This window comes from Miscanthus floridulus, chromosome 2 (assembly GCF_019320115.1).
Source record: "Miscanthus floridulus cultivar M001 chromosome 2, ASM1932011v1, whole genome shotgun sequence".
In the NCBI taxonomy this organism is placed as follows: domain Eukaryota; kingdom Viridiplantae; phylum Streptophyta; class Magnoliopsida; order Poales; family Poaceae; genus Miscanthus; species Miscanthus floridulus.
In genome coordinates this window covers 39339634-39355519 of record NC_089581.1, presented here as the reverse complement: position 1 = coordinate 39355519, position 15886 = coordinate 39339634, and positions in this window count along the sequence as shown.

The window sequence follows — 15886 nt, the reverse complement described above, 5'->3', positions numbered from 1 at the left end:
CCTCTTCCCATGCATGCATGGTCCTAAAACTATTTTTTTTTAAAAAAAACTCTTACTTACATAGATAACATAACAGTCCAAGGATATATATTTGCATTGTTATTATTTTTCCTTCTGATGAAATCCAATCCCTTCATGCGTGCTGCTCCATGGAGAACAATCAAAGCCCATGAGCCCATGCCTACGAAGAGCACTGGCACACTTTCACCTTACCTTGTTCTTGGCAAATGCAAATTCTCTGTGGGCTGTGATTGGTTGGCTGTATATCCCCCGTGCGTCTTTTGGGCCTGACTAGCTTTGGTCAACATATTGTTTCAGTGTAATAGTGCCTATGTTTGGCTGTTATATTTAAGCAATCCATGAGTATGAACCTTGTATTCTCAATCTATATGAAATTTAAAAAGCATGGTTGCTCATGGCTAGCCTTTTGATTTATTCTTCTAAAAAAGATGACGCTATTCATTCATTACTAGGCATCAATCAATCAATCATCATCATTCCTCTTGACATCAATGTACATGCGGTGACTTTGTCAATCACAATATACAGCGGCGGATTCAACGGTGGGCCGGGGGGCTCGAACCCCCTACCGATACCGGAGCCCTAGAGCCCCCATGATTTTTAGGCAAAGTTCTATCATGTAGGTGTGGTTGAGACTTAAGATCGAACAACAATCAGAGATATGTTGCTGTCGCACTTTTGTTTAGCCCCCTAAAATTTTTCCTGGAAACACTTATGCACATGTCACAGGTTGTAATTACCTACACGCTTCCATAAAGACGATGTCTGTGTCTATACCGTGATCATTCCTCTTGACATCAATGTACATGCGGTGACTTTGTCGATCACAATATATACGTGAATAATGGATCCACCGTACCATCTTTCAATTGCTAAATGCACTTACGTACACCCATTCCTATGGAAACACTTATGCACATGTCACAGGTTGTAATTACCTACACGCTTCCATAAAGACGATGTCAGTGTCTATACCGTGCTTAAAAGAATCCAGATACTAGAATGATAGGAATCCGAGACAGTCTGTAGTTGATCTTGGATGCAATTTGAGGCCAAACTAAGGAGGGCCACTGCATGAATATATATGGTCCTTGTAGCAGCCTGATTCACTTAAGACTACCGATATGCATGATGCCAGTAAGTGGCACAAGGATATGCGATCCCAGCTAGCTTATGTTGGATCCTAACGACAGTTAGAACGTCGTTAGGATCCAACAATTGGTATCAGAGCTTGGGGGAGCGTTCTGTGGTGGCGAGAGATTGTAGAGGGAGCAGCAACAAGCCGTTCATCTCGAGACACAAGGAGCTAGGCGGATCGAAGCTTGATCGCAATGTCCGACGGCAAAGCTGATGTGGATAAGACGTTTACTCCGACCGCAAACTTGACGTGGCCGGTGCTAACCCGATCAAATTATCAGGGTTGGGCGTCTCACATCCAGTGCAATCTCGAAGGATTGAATCTATGGGAGGCCATAGAGAAAGGCGAGAAGGCAGATAGACGTCAAGATCGGTTGGCGTTGGGTTCGATGCTCCGGGGCGTGCCAACAGAGATGCACTCTATGTTACTCAACAAGAAGTCGGCGAAAGAAGCTTGGGAGGCAATCAAGACCATGCGTCTTGGGGCGGATCGTGTGAAAGAAGTCAATGCACAGAAACTCCTAGGCGAGTTTGAGTCCATGGCGTTCAAACCCGGAGAGTCGATTGACGACTTTGCACTACGCATAACCAAGCTGGTTACTGATCTGCGCGGTCTCGGTGAGGAGAGCGTGACTGATGCAAGGATGGTGAGGAAGTTCCTACGTGTGGTACCAGCAAAGTACTCTCAGGTGGCGGTGGCTGTTGAGATGGTAAAAGATCTCAAGACACTCACCATTGAAGATCTGGTAGCGCATCTCAGGGCAGCTGAGGAGAGACTCGAACCATCTGTTGATCAGGTTACAGAGAAGGCCGGGAAGCTCTTGTTGACGGAAGAAGAGTGGGCTGCTCGTAACAAAAGTCGGATGATTGTCGATTCATCCGGATCAAGTTTTAAAGGTGGAGGTAGTAGTCATCAGGCCCATGACAAGAAGCACTGGAAGCGTTCCAACAAAGATGGCGCCGGGGACGCTGGACATTCTTCTCTAGATACGCCTAAAAGAAGAGGAAAGTGCGGGAAGTGTGGGGTCTATGGACATTGGCGCAAGGAGTGTCCAAGGCGGAAAGCGCAAGGGAACAAGCAGGAGGTGGCTCACCATGTGAACAATGATGGGGACAATGGAGCACTGTTAGTTGCTCAAGTATGCAATGTGGTGCGTACCACCGCGTCAGAAGGTAACAGTGTGTTCCTGAATCAAGATCGTGTATTTCCATCCATCTATGATGCAGGTTCCTGGGTGCTCGATACTGGTGCAACCAACCATATGACAGGGTGCCGAGAGTCACTCGCTTCCTTGGATGATTCAGTGAGAGGAGCTGTCAGATTTGGAGATGGCTCGAGGGTGGAAATCTGTGGAATTGGGGCGGTCACTATCGCCGGGAAAAATACAGATCACCGTGTTCTCACTGATGTATATTACATACCCTCGCTTCGATGTAATATTGTCAGTCTTGGTCAACTGGAGGAGGCCAATTGTCGAGTTGAAATCGACAGAGGCGTGATGACGGTATATGAGCGCAGGAAAGGGCAGTTGAACTTGCTGATTAAAGCTGAAAGGAAGAATCGCTTGTATGTCATGTCAGTAAATCTGACATCCCCGATCTGTTTATTATCAAAGATGGATGAAGCGGGATGGTTGTGGCATGCTCGGTTCGGGCATCTAAACTTTAGGTCACTACGTGATCTAGGCTCAAAGAAGATGGTGGAGGGCATACCATTGATTCAGCGAAGTGAACAAGTCTGTGATGGCTGTGCTCTCGGAAAGCATCATCGTAAGCCGTTCCCACAAGCAACTGCATATCGGGCCACTAAAGGGCTTGAACTGGTGCATGGAGATCTCTGCGGACCAGTGACACCGCCAACTCCAGGTGGTAAGTTGTACTTCTTACTTGTAGTCGATGATTTCAGTCGCTACATGTGGGTGGAGCTCTTGAGAACGAAAGATCAGGCGTTTGAGAGTTTCAAGAAGATACAGGCTGCAGCAGAGATGGAATCTGGTCTGAAACTGAGGGCATTCAGAACGGACCGAGGAGGAGAATTTAATTCGGGCGTGTTTACAATTTATTGCAGTACTTTTGGCATAAAACACAATACCACTGCACCCTATACACCACAGCAAAATGGCGTTGTTGAGAGGAGAAATCAGTCGGTAGTGGAGATGGCACGATGTCTGCTCAAGTCCAAACGTGTGCCGGGGCGTTTTTGGGGTGAAGCAGTAATGGTAGCCGTGTATTTGCTGAATCGTGCACCTACTAAAAGCCTGAATAATGTGACTCCATATGAAGCTTGGTATGGCAAGAAACCTAGTGTGCGACATCTAAGAACCTTTGGTTGCGTGGCCTATGCAAAGAAGGTTGGACCAGGTGTGACCAAGCTCGAAGATAGGACAACACCGGGCATTTTTCTCGGGTATGAACAGCACTCAAAAGCTTATCGGGTTTATGATCCGGTGAAGAAACGTCTTATGATTTCGAGGGATGTTATCTTCGATGAGAAGAAGAGCTGGATTTGGGGGGTGAGTGGAACTGATGCAGCACCAGAAGATATACAGGAATCAGAGGAAGCAGTGTTTAGTTGGCCTGAGGAAGTTACTGTTGTCGATCCGACAATAGGCGGGGCGACTGCGTCTGATTCAGATAATGCAGAGACAGGTACTGAGGCTGCGGGCGATTCTGCTGCTTCGGCTCCCAGTTCACCAACTCCATCTCTTGGCACTCCAGGAACTTCGGCAAGCAGTGTACAGACACAAGTTCAGTGGGCAACGCCACCCACTGGTGCTGAGGAAGATTCAGAGGGAGTACCACTCCGGTATCGCAAAATACCGGACTTACTAGACTCAACTGTACCTTTTCAGTTAGAGTATAGTGGTTTGTGTCTCATAGCAGCTGAGGAACCAAACTCAGTGGAACATGCTCTATCAGAGAGTTGTTGGAGAGATGCAATGCAGGCCGAGATGCAAGCAATCGAGGCAAACAGGACTTGGGAAGTCAGTGAGCTTCCAAGGAATCACAAAGCAATTGGTCTCAAATGGGTGTTCAAGGTGAAGAAGGACCCTGAGGGCAATGTTGTGAAATACAAGGCGAGGTTGGTCGCAAAGGGCTATGCACAGCGCCATGGTGTGGATTTTGACGAGGTTTTCGCACCTGTTGCCAGAATAGAAACAGTGAGGGTACTATTGGCTCTAGCAGCACATGGTGGTTGGGAGGTGCATCATATGGATGTTAAGTCTGCGTTTTTAAATGGAGAACTCTCTGAAACTGTCTTTGTACATCAGCCTCCAGGTTTTATTGTTGGCAAAGGAGATAAGGTGTTGAGATTGAGGAAAGCACTGTATGGCTTGCGGCAAGCACCGCGTGCATGGAATTTCAAGCTTGATAAAGAGCTGTCAGCCCTTGGTTTTGTTAGATGTAAGCTGGATAATGCCGTGTATAAGAGAAGTAGCAAGGATTCTTTACTGATTGTGGGTGTGTATGTTGATGATCTGATAATCTTAGGGCCAAAGATTGATGACATTAATCAATTCAAGGCAGAGATGAAGCAGAAATTTAGCATGAGTGACCTCGGTCTTCTCAGTTATTACTTGGGAATTGAAGTAAAGCAGGGAAAAGGAGGAATAAAATTGAGCCAAGCAGCTTATGCGGTCAGGATACTTGAGAATGCAGGTATGGAGCACTGTAACTCATCTGACACTCCAATGGAGCCTCGGTTCAAACTCACAAAGGGAAAGGAATCAGAAGCTATGAATGTGACGGCATACAGGAGTATAATTGGAAGTCTTAGGTACCTGGTAAATACGAGACCAGATCTGGCTTATGCAGTTGGAGTGGTGAGCAGGTACATGGAAGCTCCTGGAAAAGCTCATTGGGCTGCTGTCAAACGAGTGTTGAGATATGTTAAGGGCACTACAGGCTATGGATGCAGCTATGAAAGAGGGACTGAACTGAAACCGATCTTGCTAGGTTTCAGTGACAGTGATTTTGCTGGAGATTCAGAAGATAGGAAAAGCACTACTGGTGTGATCTACTTTCTTGGCAGTAGCTTGGTAACTTGGCAATCTCAGAAACAAAAGATCGTCGCTTTATCATCGTGTGAAGCGGAGTATGTGGCAGCAGCGGCAGCGGCCTGTCAAGGCGTGTGGTTGAGCCGACTCATGGCTGATCTACTTGGAACGAAAGAGACACCAGTAAGATTGTTGATGGATAACATGTCAGCAATTGCACTAAGCAGGAATCCAGTCCATCATGATCGTAGTAAACATATTGACACGAGGTATCACTTCATACGTGAGTGTATTGAGGAAGGCAGGGTTGAAGTTGAACATGTAGGTACAGCTGGTCAGTTGGCAGACATTTTCACAAAACCGCTTGGTCGTGTCAAGTTTGTTGAGCTACGGACTGCTCTTGGTGTCATTGATGTGCAACAGCTTAGGGGGTGATTTGTTAGTCTATAAGTGTTGCAAATAAGTCATGTAATTTCGTATTAGTCAGGTCAGGATGTCATACTGGTAGAGTTCTAGTGTGGTTGGAGTTAGATGTAGCCAAAGTCATGCTTGGGTATGTCTAGCTTGAGTCGGAGTCTGTATCCTTCACGCCGTGGCGTTCTAGGCGCATGTAACGGGGATCGCAATGGAAACGGTGTCCCGTTCCTGTGCGACTCGGCGTGGGAGTCTCATGGCTATATATATATCAATAAAGATGACATGGGAGGCTGCGGAGGGGTGCAGCAAATTCATATCGAATCTATCTGTTTTGTGTTCTCTGGCTTTCAATCTGTTAAGTGGTAAGCGCGGTCACCACGTCGCCGGCGAGCACGACGTTCCACGACGTTCTAACTGTAGGATCCAACAGCTTAGTACGTACGCTTGCAGTTGCAGCTGCGTCCTGCATCCTACAGCGCGATCTACCTTTAATTTGTTCGATATATATACGATTCCGCTGACTAGTTTGTGCGTACGTGCGTGCTCATCGACGCCACACCTGTAGATCAATGTAAAGACTTGGTACGTAAACGACACACCGGTGGTGGAGATTTATAAATGATGGTTAGGCCTTGGGTTTCATAAAAATGTAAGTTCCATGAGTTTGTTTCCTGATGGGCTTTTCCTTTTTCTAAGAATATCTTTCAAAAAATCATTTCTAAAGGGTAAAGTGCATTGTTGGGGGCAGACCCCACCTCTGGGCACCCCAAAGGGCTCGTCCGCCGCCCCGCTCGCACCTGGCTAACACAGATGTCATTTCGCGCCGGCAAAATGACGAACGTCAAGGGCACGGACGATCTAGGCCCATCGGTGCACCTAGCGTTTCGTGCCAACGAAAAGGTGAGTGCAGTTCCAATGGAGGAAGAGGCCCCGTGTCGGCGCACCTAGCATTTCGCGCTAGCGAAAAGGTGAGTGCGATACCACGGTAGAAAGAGAGCCTGTGTCGGTGCGCCCAGCATTTCGCACTAGCGAAAAAGTGAGTACAATACCGCGGGAGAGAACCTGTGTCGCGGAGTTCTCATCTCGCCAAAGCGAAATGAGGGCGCCGCCGGCCGCCCCACATCTTGACAATCATTACCATGACACCCTTTTCGCCAAGGCGGAATGGCGGATCCAACGGTAATGGTCTGCCTGAGCACCGCACCCGATTCGGCTATTTCCGCCCTGGCGAGAACCCACGACCACAAGGTTTAAGCCGGCGCGGCCGGGAGTGCGGAGTCGACTAGAACTATTCGCTCTGGCGAATAGTCGTTGATGGTTCATTTGATCGTTTTTTGCAGGTTTCGCCAACAGAGGGCGCCAGCCGCCTTAGCGTGGCAGACAGCTCCTGCCCACTAGGGGCCCACTCGATCGGTCGTAGAGGCGACATGGGGCGGGACTGGTCGGCCCCCCTCGGGCCAGCGCTACCCAAGGCAGACGGGACCTCCGAATGGCGAACAAGCCCACGGCGGCGGAGAATATTCCCCGAATAAGTAGTAGTTGTAAGGGCGTTTTTGTCCCACCAAAAGCCTACGGGCGTGTATAAATAGCCCCCGCCAGGGGAATGTAAAGAGGGGGGACACAAGATCAATAAAATCATCCAATTCATTTCGCTCGCCTTTTCCCTTTCGTCTTGTTCTACTCCGAAGTTTGCTCGCGCGGTAACCAGGTGTTCGAAGGCTCTGGCCTTGAACAACATGCATTTTTTAACCTTCAACTTACATCGGAGTCCTATTTTCAACCCTAAACTATGAAACCGGTTTAGAAAATTTACTACTAGTTTTGTATTTTCAATCTCCCGGACCTTGGTCCCTTGGTCCAAGCCTCTCGTCTGTCCTTCACCACTCCTAGTCCATCGGCACGGCATGACCCTGCTTGAGCTTCTTCATAGCCGTCGACCGTCTCTATGCTCCACACCTACGCGCACCACAAGTCAAGAGACTTGTTGCACAAACACCACACTCACGCTAAGGTTAGTCTCCAAACTCAACCAAAACTTGATCATCTCCTGATAATCACTCATCATCAATCGACATACATGGACATATCAACCATGTGTTTGCAAACATCCTCCAGACCGGCATCATGTGTGGCTGGTCCTTGAAAGCTCTAGTTTGGTTTTGATGAATTGATGAAACCCTAAATGCTAATCTAGTTTATCAAAGTGATAATGAGATAGGTAGCACTACTCCAAGTGGTGAAGCAAATGAAGATCATGACATGATGATGGTGATGATCAAGTGCTTGGACTTGGAAAAGAAGTAAAAGAAAAACAAAAGGCTCAAGACAAAGGTATAAGTGGTAGGAGCCTTTTCGTTTCGGTGATCAAGACACTTAGCGAGTGTGATCACATTTAGGTTCGATAGTCGTACTATTAAGAGGGGTGAAACTTATATCGAAATGCGGTTATTAAAGTGCCACTAGATGCTCTAACTCATTGCATATACATTTAGGATCTAGTGGAGTGCTAACACCCTTGAAAATATTTGTGAAAATATGCTAACACACATGCACAAAGGTGATACACATTGTGTTTAGCACTTGGGAGCAAGGGTAAGAAACTTCACCGGTGCAGTTGTAACACCCTAAATTTGCATTTTCTAAACATAGCCAAATTGATTTATTTAAGCAAATTTGGTAAGCATTGAAATATAGGAAATAAATAATTTTTGTGAAAACTAAAATCAAATATAAGGTTAGCTACAAGTGATGCATACATGCTGTTGCATATTTATTTTGAGATGAATGGTTTTGATTCGAATTCCAAATGAGTTCAAAATCTAATTGAAATTTGTATTTAAAATGCTTTTGGAAAATTTGTTTGGAAAAAGAAAAAAAAAAGAAAAAATTCCTCTTTCCCTCTCTTCCTGGACTTTCGGCCTCTTGGCCATTTTTTTTTCCCCCGCGGCCCAGCACCGCAGCCCAGCCCCGCAGCCGCGCCAGCCCAGTCGCGCGCCTCGGCCATTCGGCCCAGCAAGCCCCGCCGGCCCACTCGGCCGCCAACCGTTGCCGCGCGCCTGCGCCCGCGCCCAGCCGCTGACGACCGGCCCCCGCCTGTCAGCTCCCCCACCTTCCTCCCGCAACCGCCGTCCCGGTCACGCCGCGGCCGCAACCGCGCCCACGTCGCGCGTCGTGGGAGTCCTCCCGTTGCCTCGGCCTCGTTAAAAGGCAGCCGAGCCCCCCCCCTTGCGCGCCCCTGCTGCTCCGCTCCGTTTTCGCCTCGTCCCGGCCGAAACTGCCGCACGGAGGAGCCCCGCCGATCTCCGACCTCGCCGTCCGCGTCGCCGTCGTCCTCGAGCCGTCCCCACCTCTGTTTCTCGCCCGTGGTGAGCTCGCCGTGGCCCCCTCTCTCTCCCCATGCGATTCATTTTGCGTTTCGTGATTTGTATCGCCCAATCCGCGAGCGCCGTGAGCTCTTGGCCGTCGGCCATGGCGGCCGCCACTCCAACCTTCTCCTCCGGCCGTCGTGATGGCCTGGGCGAGTTCCCCTCCTCCCCAGCTTTCTCCCGGTGCCTCCGAATTTCCGAACCGTGGCCCCTAGCCCCGGAACCGCGCGCGCCGGTGAGCTTCACGCCGCCGGCCATGGAGTTGCCGCCGGCGTCACTGTTCCGGCCGGCCACTCTTTTCTTCTCTCTCCCCCAGTTCGTTTCCAGCCGTCCGTTCTCAGATCAACGATCGAGATTAGAAGATACCTCTTCGGGGGTCATTTTGCTTAAGAGACCCTGTAGTTTTCTAAGTTTTAACCCGCGGTCCAAAGCGTAGTTCACCGAATGCGTATTCTCGTGTGGAAAACGTAAACTTCACGTCTTAAGTTAAAAATACGTTTTCAGTATTTACAGAATTGCCATTTGTACTGTTTCGCTTATAAAATTGTCGTTTTAGCTCCGAATTGATCCATTCAAATCGCGTTAGCTTCGTAATTCCATAACCTACATGTTAGAACCACTGTTAGTCAAGTTTGGAACTTTTTAATTTCCTGGTTAGATTTAATTTAATATATTGCTATAGGAAATCCCGTTTAAATCATAACTTACGCATTTTAGCTCCGTTTTTCGTGAACTTCGCGTTGACGTGATCGTAGAGAAACGTAGATTAGTTTTACAAACATTTTATTTTGATTTCAATACTGTTGGTGTATTGTTCTAATGATAGGAGTGTTTGCTTTGCATGAATGCTTTTGGAATGTTGTATGTTGCCGTGTTGGTCGCGTTCAGACGGTGAGGAAAACGTTGGAGACCAAGAACTCTTCGACGACCAGCAGGACCAGCACGAGTTTGTGAACCAAGGCAAGTATAACATGGGCCTTCCTTGATGTCCTATTTCACTTTAAGCAATTACTCATTTGCATGTGTCTAAATTTGATACCCGTAAGGTCATCCTAGTGATTGTTATCCTGTTTCTTGTCTCCTATGGGTTAAATGCATATGGGTAGATTGCTAGTGCTCTAACTGAACATTGATATACTTATAGATGAATGATACTATGGAACAAAGTGAGTAACCTGAATTATAACAACTGTTCCATAGGGCGGAAGTGCAAATGACCTTTGTTCATGTTGCTCCCGGCCCTCCATAAGGACTTATCTGTCGGCAAAAGCTGGGACTGACAGTGCAACCGGGAGAGTCATATGGCTCTGACTTTAGCTCAGTAATAGGATCTTTCCTAACTAGTTAGAGGTTACCTTTTTGGCGCAAATGGGGCTTGCCACTTTGGGTATAGGGCTGCCTCTGTTCCTATGAGTATAGCCGCGATGGATTTGTGCCATAGGAAAGGGGGGTCCCTACATCTGCCTGCCAAGGAAACCTAGCGGCCCTAACTTGTTAGGGAAACCTATGAAATGGCTTCATAGTGTACCCTGCCCGTTCACCTTGGAAGTGACATGGGAGTAATTAACCCGGGCATATGGGGATCACGACTCACGGTGAATGTGCACCACCTCTGCAGAGGGTAACAAACTGTTATAACAGCCGTGCTTACGGTTACGAGCAGCCCGGAAAACTCACAGAATAACTGGATGCTTGATGATGATTAATTAAGATGTTCTATGATGAAAGATGGTAAACCTGACCTTGATATATGTTCTTATGGGTTTAAATGGGAGCTTAAGCATAACTTAATAAGACTTGAGAATAAAAGTTTGACCTATTAAAAATGCTAACTGCAGTAAACCAGAGTCTATCCTTTTGAGCTTCATAACCCCATGTTAGCTTGCTAAGTACGGAATGTACTTACACTTGTTTATTTTCTTTACTTGGATAAAAATCCCGGATGGGTAACAGATGACAACGGGTATGAGGATTTCCTGGAGGATTATTAGGCTTGTGGTCAACCAGTTGACCTTCCCTGTGATGATGGCCACGAGAGTTCATTCTATTTTTATTATTCTGCTGTGATGTATGAGACTAAGTTCTATTATAACTCTGATGTATGAGACACTGTGATGATACTATTGTAATTTGTCAGCTTGTGTGTGTGATTGATTTCTGGGCACACACGAGTTTTGTGCATTCAATTTTATCCTTAAAATTGGGTGTGACAAATTGGTATCAGAGCCGTGTTGACTGTAGGACGCAAGCCTAGTTAGAAAAAGGTCGTTTTAGCAGCTTTGCTCCTCTGGTTTCTTGCTTACTGACTTATCCTTGTTATTTTATTAAAACATTTATGCTTTTCATACCTTAATCTATTATTTAAAATTGTTGATTCTAATTTCATCTCACTTTAAATCTATAGATGTCTCATAACCCGAAGACTGCTCGACTCAGCACCGCCGGCTATCGTGCCATGTTCACCCCGCGTGCCCCACCAGCGAAGAGGGAGATTGTGATCATCTCCGACGACGAGGAGATGGCTACACCGACGCCTACACCTACTCCTACACCAGTCGCTGTGCCCATCTACCCCGTGGTAGCTACACCTGAGGAGTCGACGGCTACTTCCCCCACACCTGCACCCGCCCCAGCTGCCCCCGTGGAGGACGATGAGATTGGCTGGAAGTGCAAGTACTACTTCAAGCCAGCTCCAGAGACAGCCTACTACCACACTCTTCTCACCCACGTGCTGGACGACTACTTCCCCGACTTGCACGCCTCCATCAGCTATCACTGCGCCGAGTACAAGCACCCACTGGAGGCTACCTTCTGGAAGGTAGAGCTGGTGGTCACCGCATGGAATGATATCATCAATGGACATGAGGTGGAGACTGTCCACAGTGCCCCTGCCAGGAGAGCCCATGCTTTGGATGGCATGGAGGATGCAGCACAGAATGCCTACATCCACTACCATGGTCGTCGCTTCGAGGCCATGAGGGAGGATCGCTTCAGGTTCCTTCCTCGAAATGATCACGAGGGTGTTTGGCAGGTTTTGGCTCCACCAGAGAATGACCCCACTTTGGAGGCAACGGTGCAGCATGTCCACGCTATGCAGGGAGTGGATGATGAGGTCAAAGGAGAACTACGTGCATCTCAGAGGGCGCAGAGGCGTCTTCAGAAACAAGTGGATGAACTTCGAGCACAGCTGGGACAGCCTTCCATCTACAAGAAGAAGCGCCGTTCCTTCACCATGATTGACACCGCTCCATAGGTGTTAGGTGCCTTGATCTAGATTATCGTCGTTAGTTCGTGTCCTTATTTAGTCTTGTTGGTCTTGTGAACTTGGTTGATTAGATGTTTGATTTGTGAACTTGGTTGAGTTGGTATTTTGTTTGATTGCTGGAAGTTTGTGGCCATGTCCACAACTTCCTTAGATTGGAACTTTAAATTTTTAGAATGAAATCTTAATGCATGAGTATCACTTTACCTTATCTCTGCTGTGCTGAATTCTAGAGCAGCCTGTGTTCTTTATCTGGTAACTCGAAATCTGGGATGATAAAAATTCTGAAATTTTTGTGGAGATAACTAGACCTCTGTATCTCTCAAGTGTCTTTGGAACCACGTCAATAGCTATTCAGGTTTGGGAGATCTAATTGGCACAAGTTGATGTTCCTGCGCTGTCTGGAACTCAGAACAGTTTTGGTTTAGCTCTATTTTTGACTATGTGTGAGTTCGAATCTGTAAAAATGGTCTAAATGAAAGTTGTAGCTGATGCCCTAAGCTTTCTAACGAATCTTGGTGCACCTCTGTTGGATCTCTGAAACTTGAGTTATAACAGTTTTACTGAACTGCCGAATTTGAGTCTTGCCCAGAAAAATTTCAGCATTGCTTCATATCTCTTGTAAGTTCTCTATAATTGGAAAAATCTCTAAATTTTGCACATTTGTTGGAAAACAGATGGCCGCAAGAGGAGGAAGAGGCAGAGGCCGTGGTCGTGGGCGTGATGCTCTTATGAATCCACCACCGCCACCTGTGACCATGGAGCAGATTTTGGGAATGCAAGCACAGCTGATGCAAGCTATGATGCAGCGCTTGGACAATGAACCTGCAAGAGGTCCACCGCCTGTCCAGGTTAGAGATAAGCGTGGAGAGTTTATGAAAGGTCGTCCACCGGTGTTCACACATGCCACAGACCCTATGGAGGCCGATGACTGGTTGCGTGCTGTGGAGAAACAACTGAACATAGCACAATGCAACGACCTGGAGAAAGTGTTGTATGCTTCCGGGCAACTCCAAGGAGCTGCTCAGGATTGGTGGGAATCATTCCAGTTTGGACGCCCCAACAATGTTCCTGATATCACTTGGCAGGAATTTAAGGACAGTTTCCGATCATACCATATTCCTGATGGACTAGTGGAACTGAAGCAGGAAGAATTTAGAACTCTCAAGCAAGGATCAATGACTGTGGCGGAATATCGGGACAAGTTCGCACAACTATCTCGCTACGCTCCTAATGATGTAGCAGATGACAAGGATAAGCAACGCCGTTTCCTCAAGGGACTCTATGATGGACTGCAGCTCCAGCTGATGTCTAATACTTATCCTAACTTCCAGTCCTTGGTGAATCGCGCAATCGTGATTGCTGATAAGCGCAAGGAGATGGAAGCTAAGAAGAGAAGGCTCCAAGGGCAAGCTTCTGGAAGCAACACTCGCCCGCGTGCTTATCCCCAGCAAGGTTTCCAGCAGAGGAATCAAGGACCAACTCATCAGGGAAACCGTGGTCAGTATCCTCAGCGGAACCAGTTCCAACAACTGGCCCCAGTATCAGCAACAGTTTGGAAATCAGCGTCCCCCGCAACAGACTAGCAATCCTGCAACACGCCAGGGAGTGCCTAACAATGCTCCTGTGAAGAGTGGCGCACCCAACAATCCCAATGCCTGTTACCGATGTGGAGAAGTAGGTCACTATGCTCATCAGTGTCCTAAGAAGCAGAACCAGCAAGCACCTCAGAATCAGACCAACAATCAGAAGTTCAACGCCCGACCACCTCTCACAGCAAAGGTGAACTATGTGTCGTCTAATGCAGCTCAGGAGACGCCTGAGGTCATGTTGGGTACGTTCAGTGTCAACTCTATTTCTGCTACCGTACTTTTTGATTCTGGTGCTTCGCATTCTTTTATCTCCCAAGCTTTTGTTAGAATGCATAGCATACCTTTGTGTGCCATGAAAAACCCAATACTAGTGAATTCCCCGGGAGGTAGTATGCCCGCTTCTTATTGGAGCCCCTCAACTAGCATTTCCTTAAGGGGGGTAGACTTCAAGGTGAAGCCTATTGTTTTGAGAACAGCGGGAATTGACCTTATCCTGGGAATGGATTGGATGAAACAACACCGGGCAGTGATACAGTGTCAGGAGAAATCTGTGGTTGTGACATCACTCAATGGGGATAGAGTCTGTGTAGAAGTAGTAGTGCAAGCTCAGCCTACAGCCACAGTGAATCAGCTAGATGGTGAAATCAATGAACAAGATCGTGTCGTGGAGGAATTTCCAGATGTCTTCCCCGATGACTTGCCAGGTATGCCACCTGACCGAGACATTGAATTCATTATTGAATTATTACCTGGAACTGCACCAATAGCTAAACGTCCATATAGAATGGGAGTTAATGAATTAGAAGAGCTTAAGAAACAACTAAAAGAGTTGCAAGAAAAAGGTTTCATACGCCCCAGTTCTTCCCCGTGGGGGGCACCTGTGATCTTTGTGGATAAGAAGGATGGTAGTCAACGGATGTGTGTGGATTACCGCTCACTTAATGAGGTTACCATCAAGAATAAATACCCTTTGCCTAGGATAGATGATTTGTTTGATCAGTTGAGAGGAGCTCATGTGTTCTCCAAGATTGATCTCCGATCTGGTTATCATCAGCTTAAGATTCGGAACTCGGACATACCCAAGACAGCATTCACTACACGGTATGGATTATATGAGTACACCGTTATGTCTTTTGGATTGACCAATGCACCTGCATACTTCATGTATTTGATGAATAAGGTGTTCATGGAGTTTCTGGATAACTTTGTGGTAGTATTCATAGATGACATACTAATATTCTCCAAGACTGGAGAAGAACATGCGGAACACATAAGGATGGTTTTGCAAAAGCTTAGAGAACATAAGTTGTACGCTAAGCGGAGCAAGTGTGAGTTTTGGTTAAAGGAAGTCTCTTTTCTGGGTCATGTTGTCTCCAATGGTGGTATAGCAGTGGATCCAGGCAAAGTGCAAGATGTACTGAATTGGAAACCACCAACTACTGTAAGTGAGATTCGTAGCTTTTTGGGATTGGCTGGTTATTACCGAAGGTTCATTGAAGGCTTTTCCAAGCTAGCCAAGCCTATGACAGCTTTGTTGGAAAAGAATGCTAAGTATGTATGGTCGGATAAATGCCAGGCAAACTTTGAAGAGCTAAAGAAGAGATTGACTACAGCTCCAGTATTAATTTTGCCCGATTTAAACAAGAACTTCTCTATATATTGTGATGCATCCCGTTTGGGTCTTGGATGTGTGCTTATGCAAGAAGGAAGAGTGGTTGCATATGCATCCAGACAACTAAGGAAGCATGAGTTGAATTATCCTACTCATGACTTGGAATTGGCAGCTGTGGTTCATGCTTTGAAGATCTGGAGACATTATCTAATTGGACATAAGAGTGATATCTATACTGATCATAAAAGTTTGAAGTATATCTTCACCCAATCAGATCTGAATCTAAGACAACGTCGTTGGTTGGAATTGATCAAAGACTATGATTTGGAAGTGCATTATCACCCGGGAAAGGCAAACGTAGTAGCTGATGCACTTAGCAGAAAGAGCTATGCCAATGAAATTCAGACAACACCTATGTCAGCAGAGTTGTGTGCTGAAATGGAGTATCTCAACTTGAGCCTGGTCACTAATGCAATGGAATT